The sequence below is a fragment of the Rattus rattus genome, chromosome 3 (genome assembly GCF_011064425.1).
Source record: "Rattus rattus isolate New Zealand chromosome 3, Rrattus_CSIRO_v1, whole genome shotgun sequence".
Classification (NCBI taxonomy): Eukaryota; Metazoa; Chordata; class Mammalia; order Rodentia; family Muridae; genus Rattus; species Rattus rattus.
The window spans coordinates 108,639,693-108,656,206 of NC_046156.1; positions in this window are offsets into that span (position 1 = coordinate 108,639,693).

The following is a 16,514-nucleotide window of genomic DNA, read 5'->3' on the forward strand; positions in this document are numbered from 1 at the left end:
TATCCTGTGCTGACTTTGCTCGGATGAAATTTACAATGAGTCAGAAACTGAGTCTCTTCATCACAAGATTTCCTTTTGACTCCTGTTTTTCCAAGTGTCACAGCTGTATCAGAGGTTGGAAGGCTCCTGCCTTTCCCTCTTCACTTCCTGAGTTTTCATGGACCTTATCACCAAAGAATCAATGTGTTACCCTGAGAATCTTCTGCCCAGTGACAGGGACTTTGCTTTCATTGTTTAAGAAATAAACTATGACCGATTTCAGAATGTATTTTTCCTATGCGTGCATACTCAAAAGAACTGGTGGAAGGAAATGTGACCCAAAATAAATGTATTTCTTCACAATTGATATTCCAACAAAAACAAAATTAAGAAGTGGTGTGTTAAATAGTATAAATCTGTTCTTTTAAACAATTGTAAGTTTCTTAAATCCGATTGACTTCATATGCTTAAAGTGCCAGCATCAGCAATGCTATTTCTTTAACATAGCTCTAAGAATGAATTTGTTTCCTTTACCTTTCTTTACAGTGGCCCTCTGGGCTCAGAATCTCTAGTAGTCATCACCGCTCTCTCCAGTTCTGCATCACACTGCTGTGTCTCCTTCAGCAATACCACCTCCTTGTCACACAGATATATGTGATTATATTTTTGACTTGCTTGGTTAATTAGGCAGGTATTTTCCATCTCAAGATCTTTAAATATACATTCAAACTTTTTTTGTCACATCAGGTAAAAAAATCTCAGCTTTCTGGAAGTGCTGTTTAAGTAATTTGGGGAGAGCTAAATGTTACTTGGCTTCATCAGACACATGTGCTGTTTTCTTAAGAAATTCTAGTTGAAGAAACTTGAAAATTCTGAATTTTACCTATATTGAAAATCCTGGCTGACCTCTGGCATTCTTGCTTAAGAGCTGGCAAAGATCAGGATGAACTTGAAAAATGTTGGCTCCCAAGTAAATAACTTATTTTTCTCTAACTTTAAGTCCATTCTTTAATTAAAAATTGAAAATTTCACTGTAAAAAATGAAAGATTGAGTATTCTGAAAATAAACGAAAGATTATTTTCACACACTAAATAGCACACATTTACAAATTAGTGAACACTAACTGAAATTCTTTACAAAACATTTGATCCATGAGCAAGTCTACAATACAAAAGTAAAGCAGACGATACTGAAGACTTAAGCAAGAAAATGCTAAGAAATAATTTTAGATATAAATCATTTGAAACTTACCTTGCTTACAAGATAATATACATGATTATATGCATATTCATTTTTCACAAATACAGGAAATTGTGAATAAGAAAAATTTCCACTTGATTCATTGAGACTCATCCCCATTTTCTCAAACATAGATATCTAAGTCCTTATTTTTTTGTCTTGAACTTAATTCACTTAATTATCTAGATGTATCTTTCTAACCAAACAATTCTTCCTAAAAGATATGCAAAAATAATTTGAATCGTATATACTTAAAAATGACCTAGTATGAGTTTCCTTACTATGAAATATAAATTCAGACAAATACAGCTCAATTCATTCATATCAGGAACCTATATGGCAAATATTTTCCAAAATTGAGTTTTCCACATAAGCTTAGTCAGATGTTTCAAGATTAGAACAATATATGTTTTATTATGTTTTGCTGTATGTGTTGACGTTTACTAGCAAGAAATGACTATGAAGATTGAGAAGGGCCAGAAGATCCATTGTTCCTTCACAAACTAATCTCTCTTTCCTGTGATCAATAACATATTGGCCAGTGTTCAAAGGTATGAAATAACAGCTACATTGTATGGCTGGAATCTATGGCAAAATGCTATTAGATAATACATAAAGGCAATAAAACTATGGTGAAATAAATTTTAGTTGAAGAATTATGAGAATCCTCAAGTAACTATCATTTATTTAATTAGACAAATACACAGGTATTTGAAATATGTATTATCACATGTGTAAAGAATACCACCTATAACTAGGAATTTGCTTAGTGACAGAGAGGTTTTGACCATATTATAGAACATTTTCTAAGTATAGCAAACTGCGAAACTGTAGTTTCTATTGAGATTAGCGTGCACACTTACAGAAGATGACCATACAGACATCTCAACTTCCAAATGGTTTGCTGTTCATTTCCTCTTCTTCTATTGCCATTGTCAGCACTGAGCAAACCTTGTGTTATTGAACCTAGAATACAGACTTAGTAGACTTTATGTGACTTTCTTTATAAAGAAAGTTGGATGGTAGAATGAGATGACCTGGGTAAAGATGATTGCTAACAAACATGACAACCTAAATTTAGTCACTGAAACTCACATGATAGAAAGACAAAAATGACTGTGCTAAGTTCCTACTAACCTCCACACCTGTTCTATGACATATTTCACATGAACATAGACACATAAAAACACATACGCAAATACAGACAATTAGTAACAAATAGTAGGACTTATTTTCTTAATGTGCACCTATTATTTGTTGATTTATCGATTACTTATACTTAGATTTAAAACTGAATTAAAGTAGTGTCATATTCTGTAGCTTCCAAACACAGGCTTTCTAGATTGAAAATAATATAATTTTAAGTGTGAAAGAAGCAATGAACTCATTTACAGTTATTTTAATGAAATTTTATTCTACATTTTAATTGATTTTGTAAGTTTTTCATGATAAAAAATTTTAGTTTATTCATATAATTGTCTGGATTTATAGAAATATAGCTATATATTTTAAAGTTAATTATGAAGTTATTTATAAATATGAGTGTATTTATGATTATAGTATGAAAAAATATACTGAGAAAATAAAAAATTATAGGAGATATTCGAAGATGACTGTGGAATTATTTCAGCAGAGACAAAAATATTCTTTATAAAACATTTTATTTAATAAAATTCAAGAGCAAATATTTCATGAAATGTAATGATAAAAAATTCAATCAATATTAGACAGTAAACAAGTGTCCTAATTAAATCTCTATATTTATTTAATATTGAAGATAATTTAAAAGATATGAATTATTTCTTTCTGGAGTTTTATATCAATATTTAAACAGCTGTATATGATGGAGAACTAGAACCAAAAAGCAACTGTAAGTTATAAGTGACTGCTCTGTTACTTGTAAAGATGCTCTCAAAGTGTCTTTGTATATGAACGTTGAGTTCCAAAATATTTTGAGTCATGACTTGTCAATAATCTACATAAGGTATTTTGACTAAATCATTCTGGAAGAGAAGGTTGGATATTTTTCTGTGAAATGCAATTCTCCAAGTTTGAGTATTTTATACAAGTTTTCTGTTAATGTTTTATCTTCAACTAAGTTCCTCAGGTCTTACTCTATAAATATTGTGTACTAAAATTCTACAATCCAAGTTTTGAAGTCAGCTGTAAGCATAACTTTACCAGTAAGTTTATATGTGGTTTTTCTAAGTCTTCTGACCCACAAATATGATAGGATCCAAAATAAATAAATAAATAAATAAATAAATAAATAAATATTCAAAAAAGAATTTTATACAGAAAAATTTGAAAGATCAATACAAGAAATGTATCACAACCTGCTAGAATTGCAAGGGTAAAGATTTTGTTGTATTACTCTCACTACCTCTATGCATTTATATAATTATTATTTTTATTATTGACTTTTGAATTTAGATAACCTCCCAGGTATATTTCTTGCTTGCTTATTTATGTACTCACTGTACCCTTGCATTTTGGTCTCTGTTGCATAACTAAAGCATATATTCTGGTTTTTGATTCAGTCTCAGTGTGCACTATGGGCCCAGGTTAGTTGATTTTGCAGATTGAGCAATACATTTTCTAAAAAAATGGTGCAGTTCATGACGGATAGTCTGAATCAACTTCATTACCCAAACAGTAATTTTTTCCAGGTTATTTCGTGAGTATAAAAATGTGGCTTCCACTTATACTCGTTAGTAAGAAAATAATCTGAGTTTTGATTAATTATGTAGTGCCACTTTGAATTCAATTGGCTTAATTTTCCAAGCGGTCTTAACCTCTTTATATTAGCCAGTGTACTGACATGGTTTTATACCTTTAATTAGTTTCGTTCAATTACATGAACCTGCTATTAGAAAAGGCTAACTGTCATCCCATGCTGTAATTAAATCTTCTAAAACTAAGAGATAAGAAAGGCCTTGGATCTGATCGTGTCGATGAATTCTTGTGATATTTTCTAAGTAAAAATAAATAGACACAGGTATTTTAAGTGATCAGAAGGCTTAGTCATTAAAAAAATTAGCAGTTCACTCCCCATGACTTTTCTTTATTCCTAAACACTTAATGTGAGTTGTAAAGACACTTTGTTCAAATTATGGTAAGAAAGTTTATACCCTTTAGTGCTCAATGAAATAGCAGTTCACATTCAAAATGCATCAGATTATGTAAATGCTCTTTAATATAATGTGCCTGTCCTTCATGCTGTTTTGTTTATATTAACACAATTTTTCACCTTTATGACAAATGTATTATATTTTGAAGCTCTTTCTTTTGTAACATGATATTTATGAAGAAATGATAATTGAGTCTATGCCTGCTGTTTTGGTAGGAAGGAATTTATTTACCCCAAATTGTTTTAATACCAACAGCATTACATCATTTAAAATCGTTGTGACTATCATCATTTTAAAACATCTGTGACTATATATAAATGCATAGGGGCAAGAACACTCGTGTGTGTGTGTGTGTGTGTGTGTGTGTGTGTGTATGCACACGTGTGTGTAGAGGAACACATACATATGTATATATAAAAGCTAATCTTAAAAGCTAATCTATTTTGCAATATTACATCAATTGGTTTCTACGAATATTCAATTTTTAGATTTGGAGAACATTTTTTATTAAACACAATAGACTTTAACAGACTCCTGATTAGTTTGCTTTTTTATGAGAGGAAAATATCTCTTATACATCTGGAGAACTCACAGAAATAAAATGTTACTCCTGACTCAATGAGGTCTAATGTATTGTGCAATGTAAACAGTAATTTCTTATGAATATGTGCCACAGTTTATTTAGAAAATTATGGCATCTGTTCAAGAGATGTGACTGACATAGAAATTTAAGAATTGGCAACTAGGCTTACTCAATAACTAAAAATTATTTGATAATATCTCTTATTTCTAATACATTCATAGAGTTGTTCTGATCAATTTGCTTTATATTCTAGTCAAGACAAAAACCTAGGTGTCTGAAGTGAATTTTGGATGGAGACTTTTACATTGCTGAAGAAGGTTTGAAGGCATGAATGGAAATTCAATGCAAACAGAATTCAATAATGGATGTTCTTGGTTTTAAGTTGGTAAAAATTTCACAAAGATGAGAGTCTTCCATGGGATTCTACAAATTATAAATTCATGGACAAGTACAAATTAAATGGAAATAAGCATCATATTCACACACACACACGCACACACACACACACACACACACACACACACACACACACACCACAAACAGATACATACAGAGTGATACACAAATAAACACAGAAGTTCTCCAAACATGTTACATAGACACACCAGGTGAACAGAAGTAGATGTTGTCAGATAGAAAGCATTGTGTTGTTTTCTGTGGTACTACAACATTTCAAAACATACCCTATGAGGTTGGAGAGAGAACGCAGTAACAGGCTCACTCAAAGAATTACAAGAACCTGAGTTCTGGTCCATGTCATGGGATATAACATGTCACACCTATAATCCTAGGGTCTACTTCAACAACACTAGCATACCACTTTTTCTCTTCAGCAGAAGAATTATTTCATATCAGGAAAGTATGCCCATCTTTCTATAAAATATGGATTTTACTGTCTTCTTAAAAGAACATCTACATTAAATGGCATAAAATATGTCTTTAAAATGCAATATTTTTTATTCTACTAAAATGCCCAAAGCTCAGATTTTCATTTATGAGAGTTATAAATTAATGTTAAGATATATTCATTTACTTTTAATTACTGTGATCACTGTGATTTCCACATGGTTAATTTTAAAAGTACAAAATGCAAACTCACTCTAGATATTTTAATCAGTATGTGTCTAGAAGACACAGTAGGCTGCCGAAACATATCAGTTCGTGCTCTGCAGTTTTCCTTGAAAATAGGATTCACATTTTACCCAGGAATAAGTTAATGCTCCTACAACTAACTGTAGTAAGAAATCTGTCTAACTTAAGAATTATTTTCTACCTTTGTACAGATAATTAGACTGATTTAACTGTTCATCCAGGATCTATTTCTCAGGTAATTAACCAAAATTTTGTAATAAAAATATTACAATATCTAGGCCCCATTCTTTATCTGCCCTCACTATATTCCAGCAAGACAAGAAAGCAAGAAACAGCCTTTTACATGTCACCACCTTAGATTTAAAGAGATACTAGATGAGATTTGACAAGTTCTTCTGAGGAAAATATTCAACAATGTAGTATATAGTACAAAGTTTTGAACTTTTCTTTATTCTGTATTTTTTTTTCACTTTTAAAACTACAACAGTTTTGGGAGAGTGGTGTGTATGTGTATGTGTGTGTATGTGAGAGTGTACATGGGCTAGCTCAGGAACACATTCCAGTGCACAAGGAGAAGCCAAAGGACAACCTGCAAAGTCAATTCATTCCTTCATCCCATGGGTCTTGGGAATAAAGATGAGGTGATCAAGATCGCCAATGAGTTCCTCTGCTCGCTGAGCCATTTCCTGGCTTCTCTTTTGTATTTTAAGTTTCCATGAACTTTGGGGAGAATATGGGTAGTTGATTGATGAGGCTTAATTTAAATTTACAACAAACTACCATGGCTGCTTAGTTAAAGATGTTTTAAGAAAAACAGGTAAGAAGATCATGGTCATTTATCAGAGGAATAAAAACAGAACAGGCACAAGGAAGCATTAAAGTCTAGTTATATTTTTAAATCAATACCAGTGTGGTTGGAGAAAGAATAATATGTTAGTTCTGAGAATAAAATCATGAACGAAACTCAATTCTTCTGGCAGTACAATTCAGAACTGCAATCTGAAGTAGTCGAAATGGAAGTAGTGTAACAGAGAGGGGGGATGGAAAGGCTACTATCAGCTCAGTTGACCTGTACAAAACTTGACGTTGTTAGCCATACAAAAGAGATATAGATCATGGAAAACTATCTACAAAAGTACAAAACAAAATAGAAGTCAATGTGTACATCAGGATATTTGAAACTATGATATTAAGAAATATCATCTATTAACTGTCTATATCAAGAAAGAAAATCAGAACAGAGGGTTACATCTTATCCTCTTGTTTTTATTTTTAGAGATATTTATTTACATTTCAAATATTATCCCCTTTCCTGGTTTCCTATCCATAAACACCCTATCCCATTCCCCTTCCCCCTTCTTTTTTGTGGGTAATCCCCCATCCATCCACCAACCCCTTCCTGTCTACGTGTCCTGATATTCCTCTACACTGGTGAATTCAGCCTTGGCAGGACCAAGGGCCTTTTCTCCTATTGATGCCCCTTAAGGCCATCCTCTGCTACATATATAGCTGGAGCCATGGGTCTGTCCACGTGTACTCTTTGGGTAGTGGTTTAGTCGCTGGGAGCTCTGGTTGGTTGGTATTGTTGTTCTTATGAGGTTGCAAACCCCTTCAGCTCCTTCAATCCTTTCTCAACTCCATTGGGGACCCCTTTCTCAGTTTAATGGTTGATTGTGGGCATCAGTCTCTGTATTTTTCATGCTCTAGCAGAGCCTCTCAGGAGACAGTTATATTAGGCTCCTGTTAGCTTGTACATCTTGGCACCAGCAATATTGTCTGGGTTTGGTGGATGGATATAGGCTGGATCCACAGGTGAGGCAGTCTCTGCATGGCCTTTCCTTCAGTCTCTGCTCCAAACTTTGTCTCCATATTTCCTCCTGTTAATATATGTGTTCCCCCTTCTATGAATGACTGAAATATCTGCACTTTGCTCTTTCTTCTTCTTGAATTTCATGTGGTCTGTAGATTGTATCTTGGGTAATATGAGCTTTTGGGCTAATATCCATCTATCAGTGAGTGCATACTATGTGTAGTTTTTGTGTTTGGGTTAGCTCACTCAAGATACTATTTTCTAGTACCATCCATTTGCCTATGAATTTCATGAAGTCATTGTTTTTAATAGTTGAGGAGTATTCCATTGTGTAGAAGTACATTTTCTGTATCCATTCCTCTCTTGAGGATCAGGGATCTTTCCATGTTCTTAGTATCTTGGTATTATAAATAAGGTTGCTATGAACACAGTGAATAGTGAAGCACGTGTCCTTGTTTTATTTTTATTTATTTATTTTTTTGATTTATGGCCAGGTGTGGTATACCTGGGTTCTCAAGTAGTACTACCATCAATTTTCTGAGGAACCTCCAGACTGATTGCAGAGCGGTTCTACCATTTTGCAATCCCACCAACAATGGAGGAGTGTTCCTCTTTCTCTACATCCTTGCCAGCATCTGTTGTCACCTGAGTTTTTGATCCTAGCCATTCTGACTAGTGTGAGGTGGAATCTCAGGGTTGTTTTGATTTGCATTTCCCTGCTGACTGAGGATGTTGAACATTTCTTTATGTGTTTCTCAACCACTCAATATTCCTCAGTTGAGAATGCTTTGTATTGCTCTGTACCCCATTTTTAAGAGGTTATTTGATTTTCTGGAGCCTAACTTCTTGAGTTCTTTGTATATATTGGATAGTAGCCCTCTATGAAATGCAGATTTGTAAAGATTTATTCCCAATCTCCTGGTTGCTGTTTTATGAAGTCCCATTTGTCAGTTCTTGATCTTTGATCATAAGCCATTGGTGATCTGTTCAGGAAATGTTCCCCAGTGCCCATATCTTCAAGGCTCTTCCCTACTTTTTCTTCTATTAGTTTGAGTACATCTCATCTTATGTGGAGGTCTTGATAAACTTGGAATTAAGCTTTGTACAGGGCATTAAGAATGGATTGATTTACATTCTTCTACGTGCTGACTGCCAGTTGAACCAGCACCATTTGTTAAAACTGCTATCTTTTTCCACTAGATGGTTTTAGCTCCTTTGTCAAACATCAAGTGACCATAGGAGTATGGGTTCATTTCTTGGTCTTCCCTTCTATTCCATTGATCTACCTCCCACTCTCTGTTACAGAGTAACAGTGATGTGTTTTACTTTAAAAGAAAGTTTTTACTATTACTTTGAGATTTTTAGTAAACAGGAATAAGAAAGTAGTGTTTTGAAACAGGTACACTATGATCAAATTGTCAATTCTACAATTCAATCTTCTATTGAATTATATGAAGAAGATTTAAAACTTACAAATAAGCAAGGGGGATAAAGGCTTCTTGAATACAAAGGTAGAAATTCCTAGAGAAAAATGTCCTTCTCATAGTGAGTCACAGCTTTCATATTTTTTACAATTACCTAGTACAGCAACTGGGGATGCATAAAACAATCCAACCTTGCCTTTTCCACTCAGTGATTGGTGTTTCAATAGACTTATGGTGGAAGGTTGACAATTGTTAGGGAAGATGAAGAATTGTTTTCAATCAAGGATGCTGTGTACACAAAGGTGTGGAAGATAAATCACTTATCAAGTCAGGGAGGATATGGTTGTAGTTGCGGGAGGAAAAGCTTTCCAAGAATATCAGGAAGATAACTGAGCTTGTGTAGGGAGTGATGAACACCAAAGATTGGTGATGAGTGGTTGGGAGGTATTGCTTTCTGAGCTGTGGTGTCACCGCAGACATCTTGAATATGTCTGGATTTCTTAGTGATTTTATTTGTTTTGGCATTACCGTGTATGACAAATATACTTTTTGCAATGTAAATTATATGATTATTTTCAGTTTCTTATTTTTATCTCATTTCTAGTTATGATGTACAGACAAAATTTTTCTGTGTCGTCATGCAGAGCTTTAACTAAAATCGGCAATTATTTCAATCAGCGTGACTGGTTATGCTCAATGCTTTGGAACTTATATTTAGAGGCCACTTTCCTACTCCCACAACTATAAATATTAACCTAAGTTTTGTGATAAATATGTATGAAATTCATAACACTGGAAATCTTTAATCACTGGAATATCACGTTAATTCTACAGTTATATTACCATAAACAGTCACAATGGAAAAATATGTTTAAAAACAGTAATTGATTTGAATGGACAAGAAATTACCTAATATATACAATTTTAAAAGTCAGCATCTCTATGAGCATGCTATTTGGCACCTATCTAAGATTACGATGACATATAAATCATATATGCTTTCTGAATATAACTAGTTGTCTAGCACCATATGTTGCTGTAAAATTACATTTAAAAAATGCTGTTTTTTTAATCCTGCACTAGGTCTGACACCACAGTGCCCCCAAGATATCTGGTAGATATCCTTATCTCAGTCAGTAAAGCCTCTCATACACTTTGCTCTATCCTATATCACACTGCCAATGGCTTCTCTCTGAGTCTAGCAACAATCTCTCTATCCATCTAGTTCCCAAGGCAGGTTGCCACCATTCCAAACAGACACATCTCAATTCCATGTCACCCCAGTGTCTCCACCACCACACACTCTCTAAAACTTAAATCGCCATATGAAAGCACACAAAACACAATAACCTGTGATCCAATTGATAATATATAACTTGCTCATCTAGACACACAAAACCCTCTACACATTCATCCTTTAAGAATATTCATAACAACCTGTAAATGTGCAGAGAGGAATCTTAACATCAGCCTTCATGTTCTCTCCTCTGCTTCTCTGCCTTTCTTCAGTCTCCTCCTCTCTCCAAAACTTTTCTCCTGCCCACCCTTCGTCCTCTTTCAATGACAGGCCTCATTCTATCTTGTACCTGCCTACACCTGCATAATGACATCATCCCACAGACATGCAATTATTAATTCAAGAAAAATACTAATAATGATGACAGTAAAATTTAAGCATCATTGTACATTTGGTTTATAAGGCCCAAAAGAGAAATAGTATAATATTGAACATAAAGAAACTATTGAACTAGAAAATAATTTTTTATATTGCACAAATGAATTGTTCAAAGTCTGTGTCCAGAGGACCTTTTCTAGACTTTATTCTTAATGCTTGGAAATCTAACTTTTAATACATTCAAATGAATTTGTTTTTAAATACACTAAGATGTGCCTATATTGTTTCATACTTGTTTACTGCCTGAATTATTTTTATCTGTCTTCCAGAATGTCTGCTAAGTCATTATTAAGTTAGTCTCTGTTTATGGGCAACTTTCTATTGAATTACATAAAGGGAATAGTGTATGAAACAGAGCTGAGATAATATCATTTTTAAAAGAGACTGTATTTATTCAAGGCTGACTAGACTTTTAAAATTCTGAGTTTTATCAATTGCTTTGTCTGCAAGTTGAAGAAATTATATTACAAGAAAACCAGTACCAATTATGTTTACATAAGGAATATACATTCATGACTGCTTCAAAAATAGCAGGCCAGTCAATATGCCCAATGTTAAGAGAGATTTTATATGAATTCTGTATTGCCTCCTATTCTTCAAATTATTCATATACTTGATGTATTTCAAATGTATAATATAAAGTGTTTTTTAATTAATATTAACTTACAAAAAGGAAGCCATTGTAACATTACTTTTAAGTTACAAGAATAAAGTTGGTAATGAAAAGCAAAAGTTTTAAAATTACATGCTGGAAAAACTTTGAGAACACTCAGTTACTTTATTTTTTATCACACTTACTCAAATCTTGCTACTTACTCAATAGTTAATTTCCCAAAAATTAAAGTATAATTTTATATTTCATTAAAATACAAAGCTTTTAACTTGTCAGCCAACGTGCTTCAGATTTTATAATACTTTAAAACATTTTATGCATATGTACATGAAAGTGTATTTGTATATGTGACTATAATTGTATATGCATATGATGCATATGTATATGTTTATGACAGCATGTTTGCATGCTGAACTACAAGTAGGTATCTCAAGATAGAGATAGAGACTATCACATCCTCTACAGTTTTAGTGATAGACAATTGTGAATCTGCCTCATATAGGTGCTGGGAACTGAACTCAGCTCCCATACAAGAAAAAACAGTATTCTATTGATAGTCTCTCTCTCCAGCACAAAGATACTTTAGATTGAGTTGTACTGCTCTTTAGGGTTAGTCCATTCTATCTAATCTCCATACCAGGTATGTCCCAATTTCCTTTAAAAAAGGGTTTACAATTGCTTTCATATTCTTTATGTTATTCTCCCTTGATATCTTTTCTAGAAGTTCATTCAATATTTTCTCCTTTTTATCCACATTAAGAGTCACTGAAGTTTTGCTCGAATTTTTTGACTTCAATGTGTCAATCTGTCCTTACTTCTTCTGTTCTCCTATAATATACATGCACCTTTTCCCAGGTAACAATCACCTATTTCCCTAAAATGTCTTTAAAGAGAACCTATAGATCTCTAAAGTCTCTGCACAAAATTATTTTGCATTAACTTAGTGAAAGAATAAGAAAACATCATTTGCTTCCTGACAGTACTTAAAATTACACAGGTCATAAATATAGTTACTAAATACTTTATATTAGAAAATATAATATATCTCTATGATTGAATGTGTATTTTTCTGAAAACACTAAAAATGGACAGTGTTTTTGGAGCCTCTCTGTGATATAAATCTGCTAAAAGCAGTATCAGAACATTATTATGCTTGAATAGATCTTTCATAATCACAGGTACAACACATTAGGGAATGAGTAATATAGGGAAATCTTTTTTATAACTGCCAAGAATTAAAAGAAATTTATAGAAGCTCAAATAAATGGAGAAATTCTATATAAAAGAAGGAGCAATCTATGTCAAAGAAAGTCTCAAATACTAATCTATTTTTATCTCAGGTTATTTTTAAAGTGACAAAACAAATTTGTCACTTGAAAAATAATGACATAAACAGTAATTTTATTCTAACTGGGGATACTGTTTTCAAATTGTTCCTGATTAACTATGGTGGGGACTATCTGCAGACACCACTGCAATCAATTCATTTGACAATGGCTATGAGTACTTGAAAGTCTTTGGTGATTCATTCTGATATATTTTAAATTGCAGGAGGATTTAATGGCATTGCAGAGAGCTAAAATGACTTGTTTCTTTTTTGGAACATTTTATATGTCATGTCCTAAAAACACATAAAACAATTAGTAAGAAAAGCTGTCAGTGATTTATTAGATCCAGTGATCACCACCTTTTCCCATATTACTTCATTGCTTTTATTCTTGAGAAAATGATACTTGAGTTTTGTTATTCTTTACATTTTACTCTGTTGTATAAAATCAATATTTGATGTCTTTCAAGAAAGAGAAAATATTGACACATTATTTTTCAAGCTGTACAGTAAAGTCCTCTTTTCCCATTCCCTTCTCCTTCTTTCTTTTTTTATTTTTCTTCTCTTTTATTTCTTTTTTGCCTCCTCCATCCCTTTTCTTTCTTACATTCATCCTCTCTTCATTCATTTCCACGTTGGATTCTCACCCTTCTCTGAGACATGCTGGACCTATAATTTTGAATGCAATTCTCTATATAAACAAATAAATGTCACAGTCCTCTGCTAGTGAATGTATGCAGCCTATAAGGACAAGACATGAACACAAAATATTGAATTGAGATAAAAGTTATATTAGGAGAGATAAGTGGTTGCGTTTTAAATGTGAAACATTCTCAATTTATAGAAATAGATCAAGTCACATTAGGTAATATGTCCTTACTAAAAGACAAGCGTTTTAAAGCCTTCTGACTCATTAGCTGGGAGGGTGAGATTGCTTTTTCAAGAGAGGGTATTGAACAATGAAGAAAGTATATATGTATATAAATATGCTTTAAAGTAAGTCACGAATGTGTAGCATCACTGACTGCATGCCAAATATGCATTATGAAGAAGTAATTATGGCTTAGCTCAAAAGAGTAATGTTAGCTCAAAAGAAATCCTGTTTAGGAGCACAACCACGTTAAAGTTCAGAATGGAAGCACCTTTGCCATGAAATGATACCGTAATAAAAAACCAATTTCATGTATGAAGAAGGTATATATTTGGCACAGAGTTTTGCAATTTTAGGGGTTACACAAAAAATAAACAAATAATTCTATGTTTTAAATTTGTTATACCAGGCATCTAGTCAAAACAACAGAAAGAACTAACGGAGAAAATCGGCTCGAATGGTGGAGAGATTGTCAAGTGAGCAAAACCATGGTGACGCTCACGGACACTGGATTGGTGGTGGAATTTCCATGGGTTTGGAGAACTTCTCTAGAAATCTTTAGCATTTAACAAGCAGAACCAATAAAAAACATTGTGCCTTTCTTTATTTAAAGCTATTTTTAGTAGGCATTCTTTAGCAGTGAAAACAGAAGCAATTCATGCAATCAGTTTCACTCATGTTAAATTCCAAGATTTTTCTTACCAATTATCTCATTGTGGTGCTATATATTTTGCCTTCGTGCTTGGTAAATTTGATAATAAGAGCTTTTATTTATTTTTCAAGCACTTTTTTACAGTTCATATGGTTTCCTCACACATGGGTGTGACTCCTGTTTTATTACTTGCTTATAAGGATGTTTCCTTAAAGTAAAAGTAGCTTTTTCTCATGTCACACAGCACTGTTCAAAGTATTCTTTCCTTCTCTCCCCTGTCCTCCCTTCCCCTACCCTTCCCTCCCCTCCCTCCATCTCCATTCTCCTTCCCTTCCCTCTCCTTCTTGCTTCCTTCCTTCTCTCTCCCCTTCCCTTCTTTCACTTTCTTTCCTCCCCATCCCTTCCTTTTCTTTCCCTCACCTTTCTCTTTTCATTCCCTTCCCTTTTCTTCTTCTATTCTTTCCTTTCTCTTTCCCTCTTTCCTTCCTTTCCTTCTTTTCTTCCTCTTTTGACTCATTTCTCATATTAATCTCTCAGTTGTCATAATAAAATATAACAAACCAAGTGGCTGAAAGGAGAGTTTTCTTTTTCAGTTCTGAGTTTAAAATTTCAAAATTGTTGTGTGGTCAGTACCTGGTGCTCAAACAGGCAACTCCGTGTATTCATTGTTCTTTTCTGGATACCTGTGCAGGGAGAAATACTGCGTGATACAGGGACCCACAAATGCTAGTCTGTGAGGACTAAGGCTACTGGTCCAGAGATTTATGGCAGGAGATACATGCTTTGAGGATCCGCATTGAGGATGAGAGATTGATCATGTGAATGTTGATGTGATACATTTTGATTAAAACAAATTAAACAACTTATGAAAATGCCTCTGTATATTACCAAGAACAATTTCACTTTTAATTTAATTACTTTCATTGTCAATGTATATAGAATAACTGAAATAAATCATTACCTGCCTAACATTTTTGTGGGTACAGAAGAACCTGTCATAGGTTGGCAGTGAAAATAAATATTACATCATAATATGTATCAAACCTTAAAAATTTTAAGATTATATAGTATTAATTGGGGGAGTTCTTTTAATAGTAATGTATTCTGATTTTCTTCTATTTCTTAGGAAATTAATATTTGAGTAGGGGTAAAAAACTAACTCCAAGTCAGAAAAAGAATATATTAAATAATTGTCATGGTTGTGTATCTTATTAATGAGGATACTGACAGGATGAATGAAAATGTGTTATATAATATTAGCCGATCATCAGAAGTATCATATTTTCTTTTCATCAGTTACTATTTAATATTATTAAGTTTTAAGAGCTATAATTTAATAATGAAAATAAAAAATATACTGAAAGAGTGTGTTCTGTTTTTATCACAAGCTGTTATTGTAAATTTAAGAGAGGTGCGTGAACAGAGCAGAAAAGATGTAAGGAACCCTCTGGCTTTTCAGGACATCCTGTGAGAACTTCAAGGATGATGTGTTCTCTTGCTATGACATGATATTACAACTTCTAGGGTTGTCACCACAAAGGGCAGTGGTGCTCTCCCTTTGCCCTCTTTTGGAGAGATCCTAGATACAGAATGGCTGTAGGCAGTGGAGTTTGTCTAAAAACCATCCCACTTATTGTCCGGATGAAGGGACTGTGTTTGTTCTATTGGGGATGACAGGAGAATAGAGACACAAATTGGCAAAAAATAGTCTCACACAGAGGATACTGCACTGAAGAAATACAACTCAAGTTAAAAGTCTTTTCCCAGGAGGTAATTGAATGCTACACAATCACTGTCACCTCTGCTGTGCCACTTGAGTAACATAGCTCCCTGCGCACCTCCCCCCAACCTCTTCTACACCCTGATGTCTCTTTTGTTTCCTTTTATATTACAAGTTCACATCCCTACCCCTGTTCCTAGACCTACTTAACTATCCAGGTCTAGTTTGAGTCTCCCACATTCTGTATAGATTGTGGATTTCTACATATCAATATACGTGTTATTCTTTGAAATGTATTATCTGTTAGAGTTCTACTATATGTTAGTTGACACGAATCATCAGGTGTTTTATTAGTAAATGCCAAATCTAGCAGTGGCCGCATGCATAACAGCAGTGT